The 25,368-nt window shown below is 48.4% G+C and overlaps 1 pseudogene; it reads left to right on the top strand.

The window, feature by feature from the left end:
- Positions 1-277: 277 nt before the first annotated feature.
- On the top strand, positions 278-24,372 carry LOC139269181 (immunoglobulin kappa light chain-like; annotated as a pseudogene).
- Positions 24,373-25,368: the final 996 nt, after the last annotated feature.

Consider the following 25,368-nt stretch of genomic DNA (forward strand, 5'->3'; position numbering starts at 1 on the left):
GAGAGAGGGAGAAAGAGGAAGTAATGGAGAGAGAGAGGGAGGGATGGAGAGAGAGGGGGGGATGGAGAGAGAGGGGGGGAATGGAGAGAGGAAGGGAGAGGGAGGTGAAGAGGGAGGGAGACAGACGGGGAGAAGAAGAGGAAGTGAAATGTGCTGATGTGGCTTTCTCTGGGTGAAGACATTTACATACTGAGAGATGGGCAGTGAGACTCTCTCAGGCTGCAGGTTTATAAAGCAGAGCCCAGTGAAGGGCAGTTTATCAGTAAGCAGGCACAGGGACAGGAGCAGACACCATGATTTCACCCATCCAGCTGATCTGGCCTCTGGCATTCTGCGTCGCAGGTACCAATCTCTCTCCTTCCACGTTTAATATCTCCCTGCTGTCGATTTCTGTCCAACTCTACTGACCAGTGATTGAAGGGCAAATGCTGACACTAGAGGAGAGCTCAGTGTCTCGAGCAACCTCTCATTTTACAGCGTCTTTCTGTGACAGTGTTTACTTCACTTTCTTTCCCCATTTCCCCCTCAGGTATCAGTGGGGACGTCATCATGACCCAGTCTCCCCCGGTGCTGTCAGTGAGTGAGGGACAGACTGCAACCATCACCTATACCGCCAGTGCATCCGCCAGCAATGATGTTCATTGGTACCAGCAGAAAGCCGGGCAGAAACCCACTCTGCTGATCTATAATGCAGTATCTCGTTTCACTGGAACCTCCAATCGCTTCACCGGCAGTTACCAGTCCAACACGTACACCCTGAGCATCAGCAACGTGCAGAGAGAAGATGTCGCAGTCTATTACTGTCAGCAATATTACAGCTCCCCTCACGTTCAGTAAAGGAACCAAGCTCAGACTGAGTAAGTAAACCCCAATGCTCCGTTATTAACACTTTAAATACTGAATCTTTCCAAGACACAAATGCTGAATATGCGAAGGTGTTAGTTTACATATGATTACACTCGAGCCTCCCGTCTTTTCTCATCTAAATCTATCAGCATATTCCCTTCTCCCTCATATCCCTGTCTAGCCTCCCCTTAAATACATCGATACTATTCACTTCAATCACTCCCTGTGGTAGCCAGTTCCACATTCCCACCACTCGCTGGGTAAAGAATTTTCTCCTGAATTCCCGATTGGATTTCTTGCTGACTATCTTATATTGATGGCCTCTAGTTCTGCTCTTCCCCACAAGTGGAAACACTCTCTCTGTATCCACTCTATCAAAACCTTTCCTCATGTTAAAGAACTCGATCAGGTCACCCCTCAGCCTCAAGAGAAAAGAGCCCCAGCCTGTTCATCCTTTCCTGATATGTACACCCTCGCATTTCTGGTCCCATCCTTGTAAACCTTCACTGCACCCTCTCCAGTGCCTGTGTATGGGTTATATAATATGGTGGAGAGCTGCGGTGAATGAAAGGGTTAATTGAAGAGTGCTGTGTATGACAGGGAGCCCGGCTGTGTTCCTTTACCCACACTCCCCCTTCACCCAGCAAAGTATAAGTAACGAACTGTTACCCACCGTGTGGAGGAGATCTGGACGTTGGCACACTGCGGTCCCATCCCTGCACCATCCCCGGAAATCGGTCCCGAGCCTCCTGCCTGTCTCAGTGTGACAGACACGGTGTGTGAGACACGGGCAGAGTGTGGGTGTGAGTGAGTGAGCTCGCTGGGGGCAGTCTGTGCTCCTGTCACAGTCTCTGATATAACTGAGCTCAGCCTCAGCACACTGACACTCCCGAGGTCCCGCCTCCCCCAGCTCCAACTCTGATCTGTCCAGCCCCCGCTCACCTCCTGTCCAACTTCTGATCACAAACAGGGGCAGCAGGGCTCGCAATCCGGCGGCTGCAGTGCTCCAGGGTTGTGGGGAGACTCTCAGTTGCTGTTTCTGTGGCTCGAGTTCAGCATGATATTTATCCCGCAACCTACATCGCTTAAAAATCTCAATTACCTCATTGTTGTGTGTGGGAGCTTGCTGTGCACAAATTGGTTGCCGTGTTTCCCACATTACAACAATGACCGCACTTCAAAAATGTACTTCATTGGCTGTGAAGCACTTTGAAAAATCTTGAGGTGTGAAAGGCGCTATATAAATGCAGGTCTTTCTTTAATTTCTCTTTTCTTTTTATTAACTGGGACTCGCACAATTCCCCTGCTGATTAAACCTGGACCCAGCAGAAAATCCCCAGATCACGGACTAACGTTCCATAAGAACATGGGAATTAGGAGCAGGAGGAGTCCATTCGGCCCCTCGAGCCTGCTCCGCCATTCAATGAGATCATGGCTGATCTTCTACCTCAACTCCACTTTCCTGCACTGTCCCCATATCCCTCGATTCCCTTAATATCCAAAAATCTATCGATCTTCGGAATATTCTCAAGGACTGAGCCTCCACAGCCCTCTGGGGGAGAGAATTCCAGAGATTCACCACCCTCTGAGTGAAGAAGTTTCTCCTCATCTCAGTCCTGAATGGCCGACCCCTTATTCTGAGACTGTGACCCCTGGTTCTAGACTCCCCAGCCAGAGGAAGCATTCTCCCTGCATCTACCCCGTCAAGCCCTGTCAGAATTTTGTACGTTTCAATGGGATCCCCTCTCTTTCTTATAAACACTAGAGAATATAGGCCTAGTCTATTCAATCTCTCCATTGGACAATCCCCCATCCCAGATGTCCGCCTGATGTGTCTGCGTGTTTGTCACATGTGACGGAGCAGACAGCAGGAGTTCCACCAGCAACACAGGACGTTACCTCAGTGCCCGGCCCATTTTCCCCATCCACTTACCTCATTCTTACAGGTAAACGGGCTCAGCACCTGCCCTCGGCCGGTGAAATGTCTCCCCTCTACACCACAGGCTGCCTGTGATCTGCTCCCCATCTCACTCCTGAAGGCACTACCTCTGGGGCACAGCTCCCCTCCCCAAGTGTGCTCACTGTTCCAGTGTGAGCACAGAGACTGAGCTCCCCAAGTGGGCTCACTGTCCCAGTGTGAGCCCAGAGACTGAGCTCCCCAAGTGGCCTCATTGTCCCAGTGTGAGCCCAGAGACTGAGCTCCCCAAGTGGGCTCACTGTCCCAGTGTGAGCCCAGAGACTGAGCTCCCCAAGTGGGCTCACTGTCCCAGTGTGAGCCCAGAGACTGAGCGTGTCAGGCTAATCGACCGTGAGGTGTCAATCGTGGCTCAGTCACTAGCACGCTCGGCTCTGAGAAAAGAAAGACTTGCATTTATATAGTGCCTTTCATGACCACCAGACTACCCAAAATGCTTTACAGCCAATGAAATACTTTTTGGAGTATAGTCACTGTTGTAATGTAGGAAATGCAGCAGCTAATTTGTGCACAGTAAGCTCCCACAAACAGCAATGTGATAATGACAAAATAAACTGATTTTGTTTTGTTGATTAAGGAATAAATATTGGCCAGGACACCGGAGTGGGATTTGAATTCACAATTTTTAACTCAGAAGCGAGGGTGCTACCAACTGAGCCACTTGCTGACACCATTCAGCCTAGCCTCTGTGCCGGCCAACAAAGAGCTATCCAACCTAATCCCACTTTCCAGCTCTTGGTTCATAGCCCTGTGGGTTACGGCACTTGAAGTGCACATCCAAGTACTTCTTAAATGTGGTGAGGGTTTCTGCCTCGACCTCCCTTTCAGGCAGTGAGTTCCAGACCCCCACCACCTTCTGGGGGAAAATATTTCTCCTCAACTTCCCTCTACCCACACCTTAAATCTATATCACCTGGTTGTTGACCTCTCTATTAAGGGAAATCGGTCCATCCTAGCCACTCTATCTAGGCCCCTCATAATATTATACACCTCAATTAAATCTCCCCTCAGCCTCCCCTGCTCCAAAGAAAATAACCTCAGCCAATCCAATCTTTCCTCATAGCTAAAAATTTCCAGTCCTGGGAACATTCTTGTAAATTTCCTCTGTATCCTCTGTGGTGCAATCACACATTTCCTGTAATGTGGTGACCAGAACTGCACACAGTGCTCTTCCTCTGGTCTAAATAGTGTTTTATACAATTATAGCATAACTTCCCTGCTCTTGTATTCCATGCCGCGACTAATAAAGTCAAGTATTCCGTATGTCTTCTTAACCATCTTATCGACCTGGCCTACTACCTTCAAGGATCTGTGGACCTGCATTCCAGTGTCCCATTATTCCTCTACACTTCTCAGTGTCCTACCATTTAATGTTTATTCCCTTGCCTTGTTAGCCCTCCCCAAATGCATTACCTCACAGTTCTCTGGATTGAATTCCATTTGCCACTGTTCTACCCACCTGACCAGTCCATTGATATCTTCCTGCTGTCCACAGCTTTCTTCCTCACTACCAACCGCACGGCCAGTTTATGTATCATCTGCAAACTTCTTAATCATAGAAAAATAGAAACATAGAAAATAGGTGCAGGAGTAGGCCATTCGGCCCTTCGAGCCTGCAACACCATTCAATAAGATCATGGCTGATCATTCCCTCAGTATCTCTTTCCTGCTTTCTCTCCATACCCCTTGTCTCATTGATGTACATTGTAAAGAGCTGGGGTCCCAGCAATGAGCCCTGCGGCACTCCACTAGTCACTGCCTGTCATTCTGAAAAGGACCCGTTTATCCCAACTCTCTGCTTCCTGTCTGCCAACCAGTTCTCTATCCACATCAGTATATTACCCCACATACCATGTGCTTTGATTTTGCACACCAATCTCTTGTGTGGAACCTTGTAGGGGATCATGTCCCCGACGTTGAAGTAGAAACATATAAACATTGAAAATAGGTGCCGGAGTAGGCCATTCGGCCCGTCGAGACTGCAACACCATTCAATATGACCGTGGCTGATCATGCACTTCAGTACCCCATTCCGGCTTTCTCTCCATACCCCTTGATCCCTTCAGCCGTAAGGGCCACATCGAACTCCCTTTTGCATATATCTAACGAATTGGCCTCAACAATTTTCTGTGGTCGAGAATTCCACATGCTCAGAACTCTCTGAGTGAAGAAGTTTCTCCTCATCTCGGTCTTAAATGGCTTACCCGTTATCCTTCGACTGTAACCCTTGGTTCTGGACTTCCCCAACATCGGGAACATTCTTCCTGCATCTAACCTGTCCAATCCCGTCTGAATTTTATATGTTTCTATGAGATCCCCTCTCATTCTTCTAAATTCCATTGAATATAAGCCTAAATCATTGGTGTATATTACAAAGAACAAGGGACTTAGTACTGAGCCCTGCGGAACCCCACTCGAAACAACCTTCCAGTCAAAAAACACCCGTTGACCATTACCCTTTGCTTCCTGCCACTGAGCCAATTTTGGATCCAACTTGCCACTTTTCCTTGGATCCCAAAGGCTTTTACTTTTCTGCCACGTGAGACTTTGCCAAAAGCCTTGCAAAAATCCATGTATACTACATCAAAGGTGCAACACTCATCGACCCTCCTTGTTATCTCCGCAAAAAATTCAATCAAGTTAGTCAGGCACGACCTTCCCTGAACAAATCCGTGCTGACTGTCCTTGATTAATCCGTCCCTTTCTATCTGATAATTTATCCTCTTCCTCAGAATTGTTTCTAATAATTTTCCCACCACTGAGGTTGAGCTGACTGGCCTGTAATTACTCGGTCTATCTCTTTCTCCGTTTTGAAACAAAGGTACTACGTTAACAGTCCTCCAGTCTTATGACACCACACCTGTAGCTAGAGAGGATTGGAAAATGATGGTCAGAGCCTCCGCTACTTCCTCCCTTGCTTCTCTCAACAACCTGGGATACATTTCATCCAGGCCTGGTATTTATCCACTTTCAAAGCTGCTAAGCCCCTTAATACTTCCTCTCTCACTATGTTTATCTCATCTAATATTCACACTTCTCCTCAATTACAATGTCTGCATCGTCCCTCTCTTCTGTGAAGACAGATGCAAAGTATTCACGAAGAACCATACCCACATTTTCCGCCTCCACACACAGGTTACCTTTTTGTTCTCCAATAGGCCCAACTCTTTTCTTAGTTATCCTCTTGCTCTTTACGTATTTAAAAAACATCTTTGAGTTTTCCTTGATTTTACTTGCCAATATTTTTTCATGCCTTCTCTTTGCATTCCTAATTTCCTTTTCAATTTCACCCCAGGACTTTCTATACACCTCTGGGCTTTCTGCAGTATTTGCTCTGGGTATCTGACATAAGCGTCCCTTTTTTGCCTTATCCTACCCTGTATGCCCTTCGACATCCAGGGGGCTCTAGATTTGGGAGTGCCACCCTTTTCCTTTGTGGGAACATACTTGCTCTGAACCCTCACTATCTTCCCCTTGAATGCCTCCCACTGCCCTGACACTGATTTACCTTCAAGTAGCTGTTTCCAGCCCACTTTTGCTAAATCACCTCTCAGCTGAGTAAAATGGGCCTTTCCACAATTGAGAACCTTTATTCCTGCTCGATCTTTGTCCTTTTCCATAACTACCCTAAATCTAACTGAATTATGATCACGAGCATCAAAATGCTCTCCCACTGATACCCCTTCCACCTGCCCAGCTTCATTCCCTAAAACTAAGCCCAGAACCGCCCCCTCCCTTGTTGGGCTTGCTAAGTACTGGCTATAAAAGTTCTCCTGAATGCATTTGAAGAATTCTGCGCCCTCTATTCCATCCCAGTTAATGTGAGGGGAGTTGAAATCCCCGACGATTGCTGCCCGATTGTTTTTGACCTTCTCAGCAATTTGCTGACATATTTTCTCTTCTATCTCCCTCTGACTGTTGAGGGGTCTATAGTACACTCCCAGCAGTGTGATCGCCCCTTTTATGTTTATCAGTTTAACCCATATGGCCTCATTTGATGATCCTTCTAACATATCCTCCAGAGTTGCCGTCTTTCAGATGAGACGTTAAACCGAAGTCCCGTCTGCCCTCTCAGGTGGACATGAAAGATCTCATAATCACTATTGGAAGGGCAATATTTATCCCACAACCAACATAGTTAAAACCGATGATCTGATCATGATCTTATTGCAGTCTGGGAGCTTCATAGAATCAGATAAATTTACAGCATGAAAGGAGGCCATTCGGCCCATCGTGTCCACACCGGCCGACAAAGATCTATCCAGCCTAATCCCACTTTCCAGCTCTTGGTCCATAGCCCTGTGGGTTACGGCACTTTACGTGCATATCCAAGTACTTTTTAAATGTGGTGAGGGTTTCTGCCTCTACCACCCTTTCAGGCAGTGAGTTCCAGACCCCCACCACGCTCTGGGTGAAGACATGTCCCCTCAAATCCCCTCTAAACCTCCCACCAATTACTTTAAATCTATGCCTTGGTTGTTGACCCCTCTGCTAATGGAAATAGATCCTTCATATCCGCTCTATCTAGGCCCCTCATAAGTTTATACACCTCAATAAGGTCTCCCCTCAGCCTCCTCTGTTCCAAAGAAAAGAAACCCAGCCTATCCAATCTTTCCTCATGGCTCAAATTTTCCAGTCCAGGCAACATCCTCGTAAATCTTCCTGTGTGCAATTGGTTATAAAGCACCTTGGGACATCCTGAGGTTGCGAAAGGCGCTATATAAATTCAAAGGCTTTCTTTCATTGAAGTGGGAGGGCCCTGATCCTGACCCTCGCCCATTGTCCGCGCACTCTGACCTTCCAGGAGGTCATGGGATCATTGGGAGCAGTGACCCTGCCTGACCCCGGAACATTGAGGCTAATTGTAGCCTCACCCTTGACCTCACCGCAGTGCTAGGCAGCAAGCTTTTAAATGCAATCTAGAAGCTTCTACACCGACCCCCAACATGAAGCCTTGCTGAAGTGTGTTTATACAAGTGTGCCGCAATGTTCCCGGATAAAGTTCTCCCGATCTGTGTGTGATCTGAGCTTTCTCACTGCTGAGCCTGTTTCCCCTGTATCCACCCATCCACAGTTCGAGCTTCCTGCCAGTGAACAGCGTCTTAACGGGACACTCAGTCTTTACTGACTCTTACTGTTAACCATTTCAGTGCTGAATGTGTGCCAACCCTGCACTGCAGATGTTTACACAATAGTCCAATATGATTTTGAGTATCTGCCGTGGCTCAGTGTGTTGCACTCTCGCCTCTGAGTCAGATGGTTGTGGGTTCAAATCCCACTCCAGGGACTTGAGCACAAAAATCTAGGCTGACATTCCAGTGCAGTGCTGAGGGGACACTGCACTGTCGGAGGTCCTGTCTTTCAGATGAGACGTTAAACCGAGGCCCCGTCTGCTCTCTGAGGTGGATGTAAAAGATCACATGCCACTATTTCGAAGAAGAGCAGGGGAGTTCTCCCCGGTGTCCTGGTTGATATTTAACCCTCAACAAATATGACAAAAGAAAAGATTATCAGGTCATTATCACATCGCTGTTTGTGGGAGCTTGTTGTGCGCAGATTGGCTGCTGTGTTTCTCACATTACAACAGTGACTACACTCGAAAAGTACTTCATTGGCTGTAAAGCGTTTGAGATGTCCGGTGGTTGTGAAGGGCGCTATATAAATGCAAGCCTATCTTTTTTTTTAATCACCTTAACATCAAACGCATTTATATTTAGATTAAACGTATCAAGCGAGGCAAAGAAGATTAAGAATTAGTGTTGCTCACCTCTAATGGTTAATCACCAGCCAGGAGTTCATTAACCCAGGTCTCCGTTATCAGATGTGAATTATCCCCACACGGAAACACCCACAGTGACACACACACACACACACGCATACACATACTAATATACACCTATTAAACATCATTCTCCTCCCTTTCAGAACGAGGGAAGACAACACCCACGCTGACCCTGCTGCCCCCCTCCCCGGAGGAGGTCACGACCAAGGGCACTGCCACCCTGGTGTGCCTCGCCGATCACTTCTACCCCGATGCGGTGGAGGTGGAGTGGAAGAAGGACGGGGCGACCATTTCGGCCGGGGTCCAGACCAGCGACTACCTGCGAGCTTCGGACAACACCTACAGTGTCAGCAGCCTGCTGACCCTCTCTGGCTCCGACTGGGAGTCCAACGCCAGCTTCTCCTGCAGCCTCACCCACGAGAGCCTCTCCTCTCCCCTCAGCAAGGGGGTCAGGAGAGCAGAATGTGCGTAGTGTGTCAGGGACAGTCCGCGGGGGAGACACAACTTTAAATAGAACAGGGGGTGAGCCGGGAGGCCAAAGGTCATTGTCAGCACTGCATTTCTACTCTCTTCCTTCTCGGGACCGGGTCAGAGAAAGCATCTGAGGGTCAGGGGATAAGGCACGTTATTGGGGCAGTGTCGAGGGAGCTTTACTCTGTATCCAACCCGTGCTGTACCTGCCCTGGGAGTGTTTGATGGGACAGTGTAGAGGGAGCTTTACTCTGTATCTAACCCGTGCTGTACCTGCCCTGGGAGGGTTTGATGGGACAGTGTTGACTCGTGCTGCCAAATAAAACCTCTCGAAGATGCTGAAGACTGTCAGCAGAGTAAAACTGATGTTAAACTGTGAAGTGCCGCTTCAGTAAGCAGATCCCCTCCCTGCTCACCCTGCTGTTTCAATTCAAGGTTTTGTCCCCGTTTAAAGGGACAGGATTCTCACGGTGTGGAGAAAATCCTCACAACTGTTTTAATAAAGCTGCATTCTCCCTGTGAATGTCTCCAGCTCGCTCTCGCTGGGCTGTTTATTCAAGTCTTGTTTCTGTAAATGTGAATCTGTAAAAGGCAATAAACGTGAAGAATATTCAGTCTGTGTCTGGCGAGTGCTTTGGAAATGTCCCACCTCCCCCTCAGCTGGATTGGCTGCATTTCAGTAAGTGTCTGTCCTGATTGGCTGGGCGGGCTGTCAATCAATGGCACGTCAGCAGGAGATTTGATTCAAAGCCAATTATCAATCATTTTAAAATGATCAATTTTACCTCGAGCCCCTGGAGTGCACAAGATTAAACACAGAGACACTGAAAGCTGCTGGGATTAAACCCTCCCAGTCTGAGCATTGGCTCTCACTCTGCACACTGGGGGTGTTGGGACAGCTCCCGATGGTGGGATCGCACTGTGCACTCTGTGTGCTGACTGCTGGGAGCAATCTGGGGACAGGAGGCCACAGTCACAACGTTGCATTCTCTCTCCTTAACGTGTGGCTCGTGGCAGCAGCACAAAACTGTACCGAGTGAGGCCTCAGCTTAGGGAGAGGAGCAGTCAGTGTATCACCGTGTACATGTCCCTGAGTGTTAGTGTGGCTTACCTAGCACCGCCTGTAGGTGTGTGTGTGTGTGTGTGAGTGTTACCCAGCACCGCCTGTAGATGTGTGTGTGTGTGTGTAACTGTTACCCAGCACCGCCTGTAGAAACATAGAAATGCAGAAAATAGCTGCAGGAGAAGGCCATTCGACCCTTCGCGTCTACACCACCATTCAATAAGATCATGGCTGATCATTCCCTCAGTACCCCTTTCCTGCTTTCTCTCCATATCCCTTGATCCCTTTAGCCGTAAGAGTCATATCTAACTCCCTCTTGAATATATCTAACAAACTAGCCTCAACAACTCTCTGTGGAAGAGAATTCCATTTGCTCACAACTCTCTGAGTGAAGAAGATTCTCCTCATCTCTGTCCTAAATGGCTTACCCCTTATCCTTAGACTGTGACCCCTGGTTCTGGACTTCCCCAACATCGGGAACATTCTTCCTGCATCTAACCTGTCCAGTCCTGTCAGAATTTTATATGTTTCTATGAGATCCCGTCTCATTCTTATTAACTCCAGTGAATACAGGCCCAGTTGATCCAATCGCTCCTCATATGTCAGTCCTGCCATCCCGGGAATCAGTCTTGTGAGCCTTCGCTGCACTCCCTCAATAGCAAGAACATCTTTCCTCAGATTAGGAGAACAAAACTCAACACAATATTGCAGCTGAGGTCTCACCAAGGCTCTGTACAACTGCAGTAAGACCTCCCTGCTCCTGTACTCAAATCCCCTAGCTCTGAAGGCCAACATGCCATTTGCCTTCTTCACCGCCTGCTGTACCTGCTTGCTAACCTTCAATGACTGTAATACCATGACATCCAGGTCTCGTTGCACCTCCACTTTTCCTAATCTGCCGCCATTCAGATAATATACTGCCTTCCTGTTTTTGGCACCAAAGTGGATAACCTCACATTTATCCACATTATACTGCCTCTGCCATGCATTTGCCCACTCAACTAACCTGTCCAAGTCACCCTGCAACCTCTTAGCATCCTCCTCACAGCTCACACCGCCACCCAGTTTAGTGTCATCTGCAAACTTGGAGATATTACACTCAATTCCTTCATCTAAATCATTAATATATATTGTAAATAGCTGGGGTCCCAGCACTGAGCCCTGCGGCACCCCTGCCTGCCATTCTGAAAAGGACCCGTTTATCCCGACTCTCTGCTTCCTGTCTGCCAACAAGTTCTCTCTCCACGTCAGTATATCACCACATTACCACGTGCTTTAATTTTGCACACCAATCTCTTGTGTAGGACCTTGTCAAAAGTCTTTTGAAAGTCCAAATACACCACATCCACAGGTTCCCCTTTGTCCACTCTACTCGTTACATCCTCAAACATTCCAGAAAATTTGTCAAGCTTGATTTCCCTTTCATAAATCCATGCTGACTTGGACTGATCTTGTCACTGATTTCCAAATGCGCTGCTATTTCATCTTAAGTAGGTGTTTGTGTGTGTCTGCCTGTTACCCAGCACTGTCTGAAGGTTGTGTGTGTGTGTATATGTGTGTGACTGTTACCCAGCACTGTCTGTAGGTGTGTGTGTGACTGTTACCCAGCACTGTTTGTAGGTGTGTGTGTGACTGTTACCCAGCACTGTTTGTAGGTTGTGTGTGTATGTGTGTGTGTGACTGTTACCCAACACTGTCTGTAGGTGTGTGTGTGTGTGTGACTGTTAGCCAGCACTGTCTGTAGGTGTGTGTGTGTGTGACTGTTACCCAGCATTGTTTGTAGGTTGTGTGTGTGTGTGACTGTTAGCCAGCACTGTCTGAAGGTTGTGTGTGTGTGTGTATGTCTGTGACTGTTACCCAGCACTGTCTGTAGATGTGTGTGTGATTGTTACCCAGCACTGTTTGTAGGTTGTGTGTGTGTATGTGTGTGTGACTGTTACCCAACACTGTCTGTAGGTGTGTGTGTGTGTGTGTGTGTGTGACTGTTACCCAGCACTGTTTGTAGGTTGTGTGTGTGTATGTGTGTGTGACTGTTACCCAGCACTGTCTGCAGGTGTGTGTGTGTGTGACTGTTAGCCAGCACTGTCTGTAGGTGTGTGTGTGACTGTTACCCAGCACTGTCTGTAGGTGTGTGTGTGTGTGTGACTGTTACCCAGCACTGTTTGTAGGTTGTGTGTGTGTATGTGTGTGTGACTGTTACCCAACACTGTCTGTAGGTGTGTGTGTGTGTGACTGTTAGCCAGCACTGTTTGTAGGTTGTGTGTGTGTGTGACTGTTAGCCAGCACTGTTTGTAGGTTGTGTGTGTGTATGTGTGTGACTGTTACCCAGCACTGTCTGTAGGTGTGTGTGTGTGTGACTGTTAGCCAGCACTGTCTGTAGGTGTGTGTGTGTGTGTGACTGTTACCCAGCACTGTCTGTAGGTGTGTGTGTGTGTGTGACTGTTACCCAGCACTGTTTGTAGGTTGTGTGTGTGTATGTGTGTGTGACTGTTACCCAACACTGTCTGTAGGTGTGTGTGTGTGTGTGTGTGTGTGTGTGTGTGTGTGACTGTTAGCCAGCACTGTCTGTAGGTGTGTGTGTGTGTGTGTGTATGTGACTGTCATGGCAGCCTGAGGATGCTCCAGCTCCTGGGGGGGCTCGGGGGTCAGTAGGGTAGGTGGAGGGGGGATCAGGGGGCGTGATAACCTCACATTTTCCCACATTATACTCCATCTGCCAACATTTTGCCCACTCACTTAGCCTGTCTATATCCATTTGCAGATTTTTTGTGTCCTCCTCACAATTTACTTTCCCACCCATCATCAGAGGCAGTCCCTTGGAATCGAGGAAGACTTGCTTCCACTCTCAGAATGAGTCCTTCGTTGGTTGAACAGTCCAATACGAGAACCACAGTCCCTGCCACAGCTGAGACAGATAGTCATTGAGGGTATGGGACAGGTTTGCTGCACGTTCCTTCTGCTGCCTGTGCTTGTTTTCTGCTTGCTCTCGGCGATGTGACTCGAGGTGCTCAGCACCTTGCCGGATACACTTCCTCCACTTAGGGTCTTTGACCAGGGACTCCCAGATGTCAGTGGGGATGTTGCACTTTATCAGGAAGGATTTGCGGGTGTCCTTGTAACGTTCCTCTGCCCACCTTTGGCTCGATTGCGGTGAAGGACCTCCGAGTAGAGCACTTGCTTTGGGAGTCTCGTGTCTGGCATGTGGACAATGTGGCCTGCCCAGCGGAGCTGATCAAGTGTGGTCAGTGCTTCAATGCTGAGAATGTTGACCTGGTCGAGGACACTAATGTTGGTGCGTCTGTCCTCCCAGCAAACTTGGCTACTTTACACTCAGTCCCTTCGTCATTAATAGAGATTGTAAATAATTGAGGCCCCAGCACCAATCCCTGTGGCACCTCACTAGTTACTGTTTGCCAACGAGAAAATTACCCATTTATACTGAATCTGTTTTCTGTTAGTTAGTCAATCCTCTATCCATGCTAATATATTACCCCCAACCCCATGAACTTTTATCTTGTGCCTTTTATGTGGCACCTTATCGAATGTCTTCTGGAAATCCAAATACACTGCATCCACTGGTTCCCCTTTATCCACTTTGCTTGTTACATCCTCAAAGAATTCCAGCAAATTTGTCAAACATGATTTCCCTTTCATAAAGTCATGCTGACTCTGCTTGATTGAACTACGCTTTTCCAAATGTCCAGCTACTGCTTCCTTAATAATGGACTCCAGCATTTTCCCAACCACAGATGTTAGACTAACTGGTCTATAGTTTCCTGCTTTCTGTCTGCCTCCTTTTTTCAATAAGGGCGTTACATTTGCTGTGCGTGCTTTGGAGAGAGCGTTAAAAGGAGCGGCGACATCCAGAATACCAGATTTTGCCTCAATTCAACAACAGCAACCTGTATTTATATAGCGCCTTTAACGTAGTGAAACGTCCCAAGGCACTTCCCAGGAGTATTATGAGATACAAAATTTGACACCGAGTCACATAAGAAGAAATTAGTGACGGTGACCAAAGAGGTATGTTTTAAGGAGCGTCTTGAAGGAGGAAAGAGAGTTAGATAGGCAGAGAGGTTTAGGGAGGGAGTTCCAGAGCTTGGGGTCTCGGTAACAGAAGGCACGGCCACCAATGGTTGAGCGATTACAATCAGGGATGCTCAGGAGGGCAGAATTGGAGGAGCACAGACATCTCGGGGGGTTGTGGGGCTGGAGGAGATTACAGAGATAGGGAGGGACGGGCCATGGAGGGATTTGAAAACAAGGATGAGAATTTTTAAAAAAGAGGTGTTGCTTAACCGGAAGCCGATGTCAGTCTCTACCTTCCCCTCCCCACACCGAGCCATTCTCCCTCCACCCACAAAAGTCGCTCCCCCACCTCCCTCCCTAGCCCTCCCTCACTCCCACCCTCCTGACACCACATTCCTCCCCCATCCCAACCCCCCTAATCCCTCACCCCAAACTCGCTCCCCACCTTTCTGCCCCCCTACCTCACACACACCTCCTGACCCCTCCCATTCCCTCCGCTCCTCTGGAGCCAGAGTAGGCCATTTTGCCGCTCGAGCCTGCTCCGCCATTCAATGAGATCATGGCTGATCTTCTAACTCAACTCCACTTTCCTGCACTGTCCCCATATCCCTCGATTCCCTTAATATTCAAAAATCTATCGATCTCCGTCTTGAATATACTCAAAGATTGAACCTCCACAGCCCTATGGGGCAGAAAATTCCAAAGATTCACCACCCTCTGAGTGAAGAAGTTTCTCCACATCTCAGTCCTAAATGTCCGACCCCTCATCCTGAGACTGTGACCTCTGGTTCTAGACTCCCCAGCCAGAGGAAATATCTGCCCTGCATCTACCCTGTCAAGCCCTGTCAGAACTTTGTATGTTTCAATGAGATCACCTCTCATTCTTTTAAACTCTAGAGAGTATAGGCCTTGGAACTTGCGGAACCAAGGCGGGTAGATGGAGTTCAGATACAGATGAGCCATGATCTGATTGAATGGGGGAACAGGCTCGAGGGGCTGAATGGTCTCCTCCTGTTCATTGTGTCCAGCAGCAGCTGTGTACCTCTCCGCAACCTCATCTTGACTTTTATCAGTCGCATCAGAGCCTTGATTCCCTCACCAGGGGGCTGGTGTTTCCAGATCAATGTCCAGCTGATCGATGCCATGAGTCAGACTCAGTGAGTGCTGTCAGCGGGTGGAAAGGCTGCTCTAACTGCAGCCTTGTTCTAATGCATTTGGGGAGGGGCAAAAAGGCAAGGGAATACACAATAAATGGGAGGGTACTGAGAGGGGTGGAGGAATGGAGGGACCTTGGAGTGCATGTCCACAGATCCCTGAAGGTAGCAGGCCAGGTCGATAAGGTGCTTAAAAAGGCACTCAGAATACTTGCCTTTATTATCCGAAGCATAGAGTACAAGAGCAGGGAGGTTATGCTTGAACTGTAGAAAGTACTAGTTAGACCACATTTAGAGTACTGCGTGCAGTTCTGGTCACCACATGACAGGAAAGATGTAATTGCACGAGAGAGGGTACAGAGGAGATTCACGAGGATGTTGCCGGGACTGAAGAATTTTAGTTATGAGGAAAGATTGGATCTGCTGGGGGTGTTTTCCTTGGAACAGAGGAGGCTGAGGGGAGACCCTATTGATGTGTATAAAATGATGAGGGGCCGAGATAGAGTTGATAGACTAGACCCATTTCCCTTAGCAGAGGGGTCAACAACCAGGGGGCATAGATGTAAAGTAATTGGTGGAAGGTTTAGAGGGGAGATGAGGAAACAATTCTTCACCCAGAGGGTGGTGGGGGTCTGGAACTTACTGCCTGAAAGGGTGGTAGAGGCAGAAACCCTCACCACATTTAAAAAGTACTTGGATGTGCACTTAAAGTGCCGTAACCCACAGGGCTACGGACCCACAGCTGGAAAGTGGGATGAGACTGGATAGCTCTTTGTTGGCCGGCGCGAACATGATGGGCCGAAATGGCCTCCTTCAGTGCTGTAATTTTCTGTGATTCTATGATCGTGCTGGTGGTGGTGACCACTTTAAAAGTCGCAGCATACATTTTATTGAAACTATTTCCATCCCCGGTTTCCCCGCTGCCAATAATTGGATCAATCGATGCTGTAGCGCCCCCTTGTGGTACATCTATATGGGCTCCACCCAAATCCCTGCTTTCAACCCTTGAACCCACATACGCTAGCTGGAGCCGTGCTCCTTAATCACAGCATCTCACAGCACAGAGGGAGGCCATTCGGCCCATCAAACCTGTGCTGGCTCTTTGAAAGAGCTGTGGACTACTATGGCCTGGATAAATGATCCAGAGACACGAGTTCAAATCCCACCACGACAGCTGGGGAATTTAAACTCAGTTAATCAAATAAATCTGGAATAAAAAGCTAGTATCAGTAATGGTGACCATGAAACTGACGGATTGTCGTAAAAACCCATCTACCTGGCCTGCTACCTTCAGGGATCTGTGGACATGCATACCAAGGTCCCTTTGTTTGTCTACACCTCTCAGTGTCCTACCATTTAATGTGTATTCTCTTGCCTTGTTAGACCTCTCCAAATGCATTACCTCACAGTTCTCCGGATTGAATTCCATTTGCCACTGTTCTGCCCACCTGACCAGTCCACTGATATCTTGCTGCAGTCTACAGCTTTCTTCCTCACTATCAATCGCACAGCCAATTTTTGTATCTTCTGCAAACTTCTTAATCATACCCCCTACATTCAAGTTTAAATCATCGATATATACCACAAAAAGTAAGGGACCTAGTACTGAGCCCTGCGGAACCTCACTGGAAACAGCCTTCAGTCACAAAACACCCATCAAACATTACCCTTTGCTTCCTGCCTCTGAGCCAACTTTCCACTTTTCCCTGCATCCCATGGGCTTGTACTTTCGTGACCAGACTGCAATGTGTCACCTTATTGAAAGTCTTGCTAAAATCCATATACACTGCATCAAACGCAGTAACCTCATCGACCCTCCTTATTACTTCCTCGATTAATTCAATTAAGTTAGTCAGACACGATCTTCCCTTAACAAATCCATGCTGACTGTTCTTGATTAATCCGTCTATCTAAATGAAGATTTATCCAGTCTCTCAGGATTTTCATCAATAATTTTCCCACCACTGAGGTTAGGCTGACTGACCTGTAATTACTCGGTCTATCCCTTTCTCCCTTTTTAAACAAAGGTACAACATTAGCAGTCCTCCAGTCCTCCGGCACCACACCTGTAGCCAGAGAGGATTGGAAAATGATGGTCAGACCCTCTGCTATTTTCTCTTTTGCTTCTCTTAACAGCCTGAGATACATTTAATCCGGCCTGGGGATTTATCCACTTTCAAAGCTGCTAAGCCCGTTAATACTTCCTCTCTCACTATGTTTATTTCATCTAATATTTCACACACCTCCTCCCTGATTACAATGTCTGCATTGCCCCTCTCTTTTGTGAAAACAGATGCAAAGTATCCATTAAGAACCATATCCACATCTTCTGCCTCCACACACAGATTACCTTTATAGTCTCTAATAGGCCCTACTCTATCTTTAATTATCCTCCTGCTCTTTATGTATTTATAAAACATCTTCGGGTTTCCCTTGATTTTACTTGCCAAAATGTTTTCATGCTCTCTCTTTGCTTTCCTAATTTCCTTTTTAATTGCACCCCTGCACTTTCTATACCCCTCTAAAGTTCCTGCAGTATTGAGCCCTCGGTATCTGTCATAAGCCTCCCTTTTTTACTTTATCCTACACTGTATTTCACTTGACATTCAGGGCCGCTAGATTTATTAGCCCCACCCTTTTTCTTTAAGGGAACAGACTTACTCTGAAACCACAGGATTTCCTCCTTGAATGCCTCCCACTGCTCTGACACTGATTTACCTTCAAGTAGCCGTTTCCAGTCCACTTTGGCCAAATCTCATCTCAGCTCAGCAAAATTGGCTTTTCCCCAATTGAGAACTTTTATTTCTGGTCTATCTTTGTGCTTTTCCATAACTACACTAAATCTAACTGAATTATGATCACTGGCACCAAAATAATCTCCCACTGATACCCCTTCCACCTGCCCCTCTTCATTCCCCAAAACCAAGTCCAGAACCGTCCCCTCCCTTGTTGGGCTTGTTACATACTGGCTAAAAAAGTTCTCCTGAATGCATTTTAGGAATTCCGCACCCTCTATACCTTTCACACTAATTTTATCCCAGTTAATATTCGGGTAGTTGAAATCCCCTACTATTACTGCCCTATAGTTTTTGCACTTTTCACAAATGTGCCTACATATTTGCTCTTCTCTCTCCCTCTGACTGTTTGGGGGTCTATAGTACACTCCCAGCAGTGTGATTACCCCTTTTTCGTTCTTCAATTCGACCTATATGGCCTCATTTGATGATCCTTCCGACATATCATCCCTCCTCACAGCTGTAATTGTTTCTTTCAATTGTTTCAGAATTGCGACCCCCTCCTTTTTTACCCTCTCTATCCCGTCTGAAAACCCTGTAACCAGGAATGTTGAGCTGCTATACCTGTCCTTCTTTCAGCCATGTCTCAGTAATAGCTATAATATCGTACTCCCAAATGTCTATCTGTGCTCTCAGCTCATCTGCCTTATTCCCTATACTCCATGCATTGAAGTATATACCATTTAGCACTGCCAAACTGCCTTGTTGTCTAATTTTTAGGCTTTGTTTCCTCTGTCTTCCAAAATCACTTTCTGTTGTTCTGCTTTCGAATTCCAGCTTTGCTTCTCTCCCCACTGAATCCATTCTCAGGTTCCCATCATCCTGCCAAGCCAGTTTCAACCGTCCCCAAAAGCAATAACAACACCCCCCACAAGGATATTGGTCCCGGCTCTGTTGAGGTGCAACCCATCCATCTTGTACAGGTCCCACCTCACCCAGAAATGGTCCCAATGCCTCAGCAAACTAAAGCCCTCCCTCCTGCACCATCTCTCCAGCCACGTATTCATCTGCTCTGTGCTTCTATTTCTGTAGTCTCTGGTGTGAGCTCAAAATAAAGTGTGACATTGGTCTTTTATTGCAGGTCTCCAGAGTGCCTCCCCAACCTGTGAAGCCTCCTTAAATACCTGTGCTCCCAAGGGATTATGGGATCCCTTGGGACTCCAGGGGATCAGCCCTCTGGAGGCTGTACAGAGTAAATACAAGTCCACATATATAACAACTAGCACGTGGCACCGGCAGTAATACGGAGATTACGACCTTTGAGGTCTTGCTTTTTTATCTGTCTCCTTGCTCCCTAATCTCTGCCTGTAGGATCTCATCCCTCTTGCTGCCTATGTCATTGGTACCAATATGGACCACAAGCATTGGCTGTTCACCCTCCCCCCTCAGAATGTACTGCAGCCACTCAGTGACATCCTTGACCCTGGCACCAGGCAGGCAACATACCATCCTGAAGTCACATCTGTGGCCACAGAAATGCCTGTCTGTTCCCCTAACTATCGAATCCCCTACCACTATTGCTCTTCCATTCTTCTTCCTCCCCCCTGTGCAGCTGAGCCACCTGTGGTGCCGTGGACTTGGCTCTGGCTGCACTTCCGAGAGGAACCATCACCCCCACCAGTACTCAGAACAGAATATTGGTTGGCGATGGAGTTGGACTCAGGGGACTCCTGCACTACCTGCCTGGACCTCCTCTTCTGTCTGGTGGTCACCCATTCCCTCTCTGCCTGCACAATCTTAAGCTGCAGGGTGACCACCTCTAGAAACGTGTTATCCACGAAGTTCTCAGCCTCGCGGATGCACCGCAGTGACTCCAGCCGCCGCTCAATCTCCGAAACGCGGAGCTCGAGTTGCTGTAGCTGGTGACACTTCCTGCTCATGTGATCGTCCAGGCCACGAGAAGTGTCCAGGACTTCCCACATGGCACAGGATGTGCTTCCACGGGACAGAACTGCCCTGCCATGCCTCTATTTAATAGACTGAGAACTAACTGAACAGAAATAAATTTAAAAGTATAAAAAAGTAAATAACGGCCTGGACTACATCATTCTGGCCATAATTTCTGGATTTGTTCACCCCACTGAGGGCGAACACCGTCGATGGGCCATTAATGGGCCTTAAGTTTTCAACTCAGTCAGCTGTGGCTCAATGGGCAGCACACTCACCTGAGCCCGAAGGTTGTGGGTTCAAGTCCCACTCCAGAGACTAAGCTCAGAAATCTAGACTGACAGTCCCAGTGCAGTACTGAGGGAGTGCCGCACTGTTGGAGGGGCCGTCTTTCAGGCGAGAGGTTAAACCGAGGCCCCTCTGCTCTCTCAGGTGGGCGTTAACGATCCCATTCCACTGTTTTGAAGAAGAGCAGGGCAGTTCTCCCCAGTGTCCTGGTCAATATCTATCCCTCAATCAACATCAAAATCAGATTGAGGACGAAATTCCTGCGCTGTGCACCTGCATTACTGCCTCTGGGGGGCGCTAATGGGGTGTGACAATGTTTTCCCTGGGGAGGTGGGGGGCGTGGCTCCCGGCTCCCTCGGAGATTTAGCAGAGAAGCGAAATGGATAGCGCTCCGTGAGTTGTGTCCGCGCCAGGCCTACGGGTCAAAAACCGGGCCGCACTTCGCTCGCGGAGTGAAACTTACCGGGAGCCGTGCGCCGCCGCGCCACGCCATTTGTTTTTGCCGACTTACCGGTCGGGCCTTTCTGTGCCGATGTGGTGGGGTCGGTGCCATGAAGGTGCAGCTTGACATTCGCCCCCGAGCCCACCCCCAGGGGAAGTGCTGCGCACCACATTGCGCTCCACTTCCTGTCAGGGGCCGTGACCCCAATTTCGCTTCCAGGGCGGGACTTCGGTGTGGGAAAAGCTACCGCCATAACCGGGGCGATACGCAATTTGGGCCCATTATCTGGTCATAGTCACATGTGGGAGCTTACTGTTCACAAACTGTCTGTCGTGTTTCGTCCATTACCGCAGTGACAACACTGCAAAAGTACTTCATTGGCTGTAAAGCGCTTTGGGATGTCCTGACATGGTGAAAGGCGCTATATAAATGCAAGTCTTTCTTTCCAATTGAGCTCCACATCTTTGAAACCCAAACCCGCGGACAGTGACGGACAGGTAAAGACCCTGTGGTCCATCCAGCCCGTCCCACACAATTGTGATACCTTGTGTATCACAGTATAGACTCTCCACCCCACCCAAAGCTACCTGATCTCCTGGGAGAGGCGAAAAACCAGCTAAAAAACCCATTGGGGGAAATAAATCTGGGAAACTCCTCTCCGACCCCCGCCCCCCGCCCGAGGCGATGGAAACTAGTCCAGGAGGTCACTGTGGCCCTGGATTCCCTGCAGTAACTACCTTCTGTAAGTGGTGATCTCCGCACCGGCCACAAACAGGTCCTGCTCTCGCTTATGTACAGTTCATGGATTTAAAATTACAAGTTTTCCCCACAGTGTCAAGTGCTGCAAATACTGTGTTACATTATCAGGGTTATATTCTCACTGTCTGTCATTGTCACAACACTCGCTATATAAATGCAAGTTGTTGTTGTGTTCAGGGGCTGCTGTATCTGGCTCAGGCTTCTTATCCATCCCCCCTTCCCTTCCCCCTCCATTGGGGGCCGTGCCTTCAGCTGCCTTGGCCCGAACTCCCTGCTCCCTAAACCTCTCTGCCACTCCACCCCTCTCCTCTTTTAAGACCTCCCTTCAAACCCAATCTGTGACTGAGGGCTTTGATCACCCTCCCAGCCCCTCCCCCTTTGGCTCAGCACCACTTTGACCAGATTACGCCTCTGTCAGCTGCCTCGGGATGTTGCTCTAAAGTTCCAGTTGCTATAGCAATGCAGGTTGTTGCTGCTGTACCTGGTGGCAGAGCGTCTCTGTGTGGATATACCCCGTGCACCGAGCTCCGCAGTGAGGCCTCCCACAGTGGAATGGCCTGCCAATGCTCGCTGCAGTGCGGAGTGGCTGCTGACTGGCCAATCGGTCTGAGACACCGCCTCACGAGCGCACGAGGAGATACACGCTGAGATCCACCATCAAATGACACGTGGGGAACTGGAAATGATTCTGCAAACCTGACTGGAGGTTTGGAACAAACGGGTTTTACAAACCAATCAATTGAGTGACACAGAAATTGTCCAAAAATTTGGTCTTTTCAGAACCAACATCGCCCCCTTTTGGTATGAAGACAGCACTGCCAATTTCCCTCACAATTTGACTGAGCTGCAATTTTCAATGTCTCCTGACGTGGCTCACTGTCAATCTTTATTCTATAAGTCTCCTGTAAAGCGCTCGGGGAGTTTTACTGTGTTAAAGGTGCTGTATAAAAGTTGCTGTTGTTGTTTGTTCTGAGTTAGCAGTTCCAACTGAGGTCGGGATATGACTCACAGCTCAGACTGTGCGGCATCCAGTGATGCAATATTTTATCGTGGGTTCAAGCCCCACTCCAGGGACCTGAATGCAAACTAAAGACATACACAACTGTGCAGTCCTGAGGGAGTGCTGCACTGTCAGAGGGGCAGTACTGAGGGGGTGCTGCACTGTCAGAGGTGCAGTACTGAGGGAGTGCCACTTTGTCAGAGGGGCAATACTGAGGGAGTGCTGCACTGTCACAGGTGCAATACTGAGGGAGTGCTGCAATGTTAGAGGGGCAATACTGAGGGAGTGCCACACTGTCGGAGGGGCAGTACTGAGGGATTGCCGCACTGTTGGAAGGGCAGTACCGAGGGAGTGCCGCATTGTCAGAGGGGCAGTATTGAGGGAATGCTACACTGTCAGACGGGCAGTACTGAGGGAGTGCTGCACTGTCCGAGGGGCAGTACTGAGGGAGCGCTGCACTGTCGGAGGGGCAGTACTGAGAGGTTGCCTATAGGTGGTTTTCTCGGGCGTACCAAAAACGCACCTCCTACTACAAGTTCTGGACGATAGGATTATATGGACAGATCAGACTCGGACACACATTTTTTGGGCTGAACCGTATTAGTGTTTAATAATATTAACAACACCACTCATAAACAGTGCAAAACAGTACAACCCTGGCTTGTCCAATAAGCCGTGCCGTGCTAAGTTACCACGGCTTAATAAATGAACACTGCCGTGAAATAAACTAACACAGGATCCCCCCCAGCACTAAACCCCTTGGGTTTGGTTGGGACTTACAATCACCCCCTCACACAGCTAAGTGGTCTTGTGGATGTGTAGGCGCAGGCAATATGCTCACCCTGATTGCCCGTTGTCTTGCTTGCAGCTTCTTCCTGAACGTCTCCCTCCTGGACTTTTTCCTGCGATTTTTCCTGAGCTTTTTCCTGGGCTTTTTCCGGAGCTTTCTTCTTCCTGAGCTGGAGCTTGTTGCAAAGTGGCTCCTTATATCCCCAAAACCCATCACCTTTCCTCCCACCAATACTGACCGATGGATTGACTCCAGTGATCTGTCTGGACTCCCCACCCTGTGGCCTGGAATGGCTCGTAGTCTTTGAAATCTTTGTGAAAAATGATGTTTTGTTTTCCCGCTCCCAGGCCTTGCGTCTGGAGAGACAATGGGTGCTGATTACTGGATGTCTGTCGTTTCCTGAGTTGATGGCCCCCATTAGCCCGTAATGGGTTTCGATCACAAACCGATCTTGCTTAACCGGCTTATCTCCTGGAAGACAATGGGCCGGCCATTTCCTGCCTTGCACCAGTTTGGGTTGGGACTGAGTGGTGACTGTGCTTTAATAATGCAAAGGCACAGTGTCTCTGAGTTACCTCTCGGGATATTGTTCCCAGGAATCACTTTAGATGGTGATGACATCAATGGGCCTGGGTTCCCTGCCACCCAGCCTGTCAGTGTGAAATATCCGGTTGTATATGAATGCACCTCAGTGTCACCCCGACAAGCTCGCCAAACAGTACAGATCTTTCTTGGGGATTTGGATTTAAGGATTTAAAATATTGTTGATAGAAATGGCCAGAAAGCTGGTGCTACAATCCCCCTGATGATATTTTGTCACCAAAACCGGAAATATCTGGAATTCCGTCATCTTCTGCTGCGGGAGGTGCATTGTGGGTCCATAACTGATCAATTACACCCGGGCTCCCGTTTCTTCTGATTTCCTGATTAAGACAGATACAGCACAACCATTTTGTGAGCGGTTTTTCCCTCCACAGGTTGGGCTTTCGTTATTTACATATATATTCCGTTCGTTCTGCGTTATCGAGTGCCCCCAGTTAAAATCTTGCGGCTCGCGGCCGGTGAGTAAGGAGGTGTCCACAGCGCCCTAAGCCGTGGTATCCGACTGTTTCTCCTTACTGTCCCGCCATCTGGGTCATCATCATCGTCCTACACCATGGGAGGAAGACCCGCGTCCACCAGGCTCATTATTGTGCCCTGGTTTCTCTTTGCCTTTGTCGTCACCCCCTTGGGGTTAAACAACTTACACTGGTTGATGTGACAGCATTTTGTGCGGTTCGGGAGTCTGACTGCATATACCATGGGGCTGGCCTTATCTACGATGTTATAAGGCCCCATGTACAGTGGCTCGAATGCCCCCACTCGGGCACAGTTCCTGAACATTACCTGGTCTCCCACCTTCCACTCGTGGCTTCTCCGGGACTCGAGCAACAACCAATGTTTCCCGGTGCTGGCTCCCCAGGTTACTGGCTGCCTGCCAGTGAATCTGTTTTAAAACCTCAAACAGATTCTGGACCAACCTGTCCCGGTTTACCTCCCTGACCTGAGCTTCTGTGAGGACTGGCACCAACACATGGGTTGGGTGCACATAACCCTCCCGGTGATGACCTCATGTGGTGTAGGGTGTTGGTTTCCCACTCTACTCTGATTCATAGACCTCGGGAATTACAGGAAGTACCACACATAAAGCAAAGTTTAGAATAAAATCCAACTGTTTGTTTATTACACAAAAAAACCCTAAAAAGTACGGAACAAGACTTCTTAGAGATTGACCGAAGACATACAATCACCCATCCAGCCTGTTGTTGCTGTTGTCGATTGTCGGCTCTTAGAGCGAGGGAAGGTGTTGGGTCCCCGCTGCTGCTTCGTGGCCGTTGTTCATTGACCTGCTGGTCTGAGGTGTTTCTTCGACCTGTTGTTCCTCTCTCTGAGCTCTTGTTCTCAGCTCTTACAGATATATCCATTCAATATCCATTCAATTCTACACATCTCCTGCTGGGCTGCCTTTCAGTTAATGCATCTGGTTGAGTCTCGATGGCTGTGATGATGGGTCTGGATCTAGTCGGATGGCCACAATTCACACACAG

Source organism: Pristiophorus japonicus, chromosome 8 (genome assembly GCF_044704955.1).
Source record: "Pristiophorus japonicus isolate sPriJap1 chromosome 8, sPriJap1.hap1, whole genome shotgun sequence".
Taxonomy (NCBI): domain Eukaryota; kingdom Metazoa; phylum Chordata; class Chondrichthyes; family Pristiophoridae; genus Pristiophorus; species Pristiophorus japonicus.